Source organism: Adiantum capillus-veneris, chromosome 20, assembly GCF_014529385.1.
Source record: "Adiantum capillus-veneris isolate H3 chromosome 20, ASM1452938v2, whole genome shotgun sequence".
NCBI classification, from domain to species: domain Eukaryota; kingdom Viridiplantae; phylum Streptophyta; class Polypodiopsida; order Polypodiales; family Pteridaceae; genus Adiantum; species Adiantum capillus-veneris.
In genome coordinates, this window is record NC_140950.1 from 122,219,336 (window position 1) to 122,223,303 (window position 3,968).

Below are 3,968 nucleotides of genomic sequence, written 5' to 3' on the forward strand. Positions count from 1 at the left end.
GCATAGAGCCAAGGAGCCAGGGCCTTTGAGGGCTGAGAAGAGCGCCATTAAAGGAGGGTGAAGGTGCTGCCGAGAATTGAAGGGCCGCAGGTTATTAGTACAGCCAAGGCCGAGAGCATGAGGAGAGTGTGATAGGTGCTGTTGGGGTCGGCAAGGCTAGGCAAGAGATAGGAGAAGGGAGCCCGAACTGCAAATGAAGAGGAGGGCACCAAGGGGAGGAAAGAGCTACACGGCGTGAGTAGAAGAGCTGGCTGAGAAGGAGGTGTCGGAGCTCTACAGTTGCATGGCAAGCCAGGCAGGTCAAGGTGATAAGGAGGCAGCATGAGAAGGACAACGGGATTGGGTAGCCCAGGGACGGGCCTTGGCGAACAGAGGAGCGCCAAAGCAGGGGCATAAAGCACCATGAGGAGGCTGGTCGAAGGAAGAGAAGAAGGATGCTAAGCGTGTAAAGGGCCAGCCAGCCGATTGCAAAGGAAGGTGGCGTTGCCATAGAAGTGGCGGCCAAGGATTTCCTCAAAGCACGTAGTTGACATTAGCCATCATTGTACCCGAGTTCTTTTTTTGCTATGCATAAGCGGATTTATGGTCTGGTTGGGTTATTTTTTGTGTTGGATTTTCTACCAATCTTCTCGTCTGTTCGTCTTGTCTTGTGTGTAGCATCCATGGTAGTTGTGGCTCTAGATAGGCTGTGAGTGTGCAGAGAGAGAGAGAGAGAGAAAGAGGGAGGGATATTGTGTGGGTGGATTTTGGAGGTGGTCGAGGCACGTGTAGCCTCCCGGTGTGAGTGTGTTTACAGTGTGCGATGGTGGCCTGTCGATAAGTGATTGCGTGTAGCTGGTGGTGCTTGAAGGCGATCCAGTGCATTGGAGGTTGGGAGAAAGTGTGCGCGCGTGTGTGATTCTGTGTGGTAAGGGGTGCGATGGTGGGATGTCAATAAGTGATTGCGTGTAGCTAGTGGTGCTTGAAGGCGAGCCGGTGCATTGGAGGTTGGCAGAAAGTGTGCACGTGTGTGTGATTCTATGTGGTTAGGGGTGTGGAATTTATCCTGGGCTATAGAGAGGCAAGCATGGAGTGTGCTGGGTGTGTTCCCCCTTCCCCCTTTCCATCAATGGCGCCCCCATGGAGGAGCTACTGATTGCTCCTCGGTGAAGTCCTACACCTTGAACATGATTGAACATTGCGGTCCGCCAGTTTTCACTAGCGAGAAAGATGCTGAAGATTGGATATGCGATCTAGAGTTGTACATGATGTCACTACAGATGTTGACCAACGAAGCTAAGCTTAGAGGTTTGTCATAGGTGATGCAGGGCAAAGCCAAGGACTGGCTCAACAATTTGGAGGTTTCCAATAGGCAATCATGGTCGAGGGTTCGAGCTTGTTTTGTCCGAGATTTCAAGACAGAAGTATCGAAGACTCAATCGGATGGAAGATTCGACCAAGAGGTATGCACGAAGTCAATTCTTGATAAAGAAGTCTCCTATGATGAAGCTTTAACAGGCTTCACTAGTAGCGGATATGAATGTGATGACGAAGATACTTGGAGTGATTCAAGCTCCAGTTCTGTGGAGGATTTTCGGCTTATGAAGAAGATTGGAAAGCCATGCTTGACGTCGCCTACCATGCAAAAGTGCAAGACATTGAAGACCATGCGGACGAAAGCGATATATTATCTACATCAAGTTCGAGTGAAGGTGAAGTAGAGGTATGCCAAGATGCTTTATCTATGCAAGGGGTGGGGAAACCTTGCCTTGACCAGCATGTCGAGATGCACTATAGGGTTCCAGAGTTGGTGTGTAGGCATAGAGAGACAGCTCCGGCAATTGACGTTGTGGAGACATGTATATGTGCAGCTTGTGAGAGTGGGATCACATGCAAAGAGGAGGGTATTGTCAACCTTGAAGGTGATGAAGTGAGGGATCAATTTTGTCTTTTCTTGTCCAATGATGTGGTGATCGATCAGGTGTTTGAAGACCAGGTAGCTAAGGCTGATGGTCAAGAGTTGATGGTCGAGCAATCTAGCTCGCTCTCGCGTGAAGTATAGGTCGAAGGGGTAGTAGCCCATGCTCTTGTTGCTAAAGAGCGAGTAGGGGCAAAAAACAAGGTGTTGAAGGTATGTGCTACGCTCTTGATGAAGGTGCTATTGCAGGTAGATTTCTACGAAGCTCTCCACCATTCGCAAAGCTTTATGCATGAGGGTTTTGTTATGGAGAGCCCTCTAGCAAAGGGATAAATGATTGCAGGTGATGCAATTGCTTCAAATGTGGGTGTTTACGCTCATTTTGGGTATCAAGCATGCGTATGGATACAGGTTATTGAAGAACCATGCTATGGGAGGCTACCAGAGTAGCTTGTTTATAGGTTTGTGGGTGTCGAGGATATATTGCTCACACATGTTTTACAGATAGGTGGCTGTTCTCAATGCCATCAATTTGATCCCGATGGAGTTGACTTCATGCATCGGGCATCTCATGCCTTTCCATTTGATCCGGGGGGCTTGAACACCTGCTAAAGTTTCTCTCTACCTATTTCTCTACTATCTATGAATATACTATTTCAGTTCTCTTATATGCAGTCATATATTATCTACATAGTGCTATGGTTGAGCATGAATGCTCAATGAGGGGGTGCACAATGATGGTGCACCCAAACCGTGTCGAACTGTGGAAGTGTCATCAGCAGGAATATGGCATCAGGTAGGTTGATGGTATCGGCGGACTTTGGCAGGACTCGGATGCATTTTGGAGCAGGTTTCACAGTGATGTGTACGTCAAATGCAGGTCGTGATTAATGTAGGTAATCTTGCTCTCCATGTATTGCTGTTTTCTTGAGCCCTAAAAAAATTTCATTTTGCATGTCTCTCGCATATTGTTACATACATCTGACCCAACACTTAAGCATGTTCTGTAAACTTTGTGACGTGTGGAAATCAATGCAAGATGGCTTGTAACGCGATCCTACTTTGTGGTCTCTGGAGTTTAATGCTATGACCGTGACGATATTGTGTGGAAGAGCTCCTCGGCTATCTATAAAAAAATGTCTACTCTAGAATCCTTTTTGCTAAGGAGTGATATCTAAGTTAGTAAATCAGCCCATAATTTTTATGCACCCCAATGTTTTGGAGCACTGATGGATTTCACAAAATGAGGGTTCTCATAAACCATGCTTTGCAAAACATAATTTGTAAAGAGATAGAGAAGGAGAGGGATTGAGCTCTTGCAAGCATACATACGCACAACCAAGAGAGCACACACTATGGCAATGGAGCCTAAAAGCTACTTCTTCTTCTTCTTCTTCTTCACTACTCAGAATGATGATAAGGTCTATAAAACATTACTGAGAGATTCAATAGAATAAAAGAATATGTACAAAAGTCCGTGTGGAACCACTTGTAAGCGAGTTGACGTGATAAATTAACTGTGTTTACAAAAATCAATGTGAAACCACTTGTAAGTGAGTTGACATGATAAATGGCTATCACTCTTGGTAGGTAGACCAAGTCGGTGGAGTCTAGTTGTAAAATAATGACCATTGATCATCATGTCCACTACATTGTGTGAGTGATAAATGTAGGCATCTAGACGTACCAGGTTTTGAGCTTCATATCTCAACACTCCCCCTCAAAATCAATGCCATTTCTCATACTCTACACAATGTTTGAAACTACCTTAGCTTTTGTGCTCCTAGGGCCTTTGTGAAGATGTTTGCAACCTACTCATTCATCCTCACATATCAAAGGCCTCTATCACCATCCAAGACCCTATCTCTAAAGAAGTGGTAGTATGCCTAAATGTGTTGTGTCCTCACATGGAACACCGGGCCCCACGCCAGTTTTATGTTGCTAAGGTTGTTGCTATAGATGAGAACCAACCTATTTGCCTACATGCCAAACTCTCCTAGTAGCATCTGCAACCCGTGATACCTTACATGCTATGACTATAGTGCCCTTGTACTCAGTCTTTGTACTTGAC

The 3,968-nt window shown here is 45.8% G+C and overlaps 1 pseudogene; it reads left to right on the forward strand.

Annotated features, from left to right (window-relative positions):
• Positions 1-1,166: 1,166 nt before the first annotated feature.
• On the forward strand, positions 1,167-2,041 carry LOC147433190 (uncharacterized; annotated as a pseudogene).
• The last annotated feature ends 1,927 nt before the right edge of the window (positions 2,042-3,968 follow it).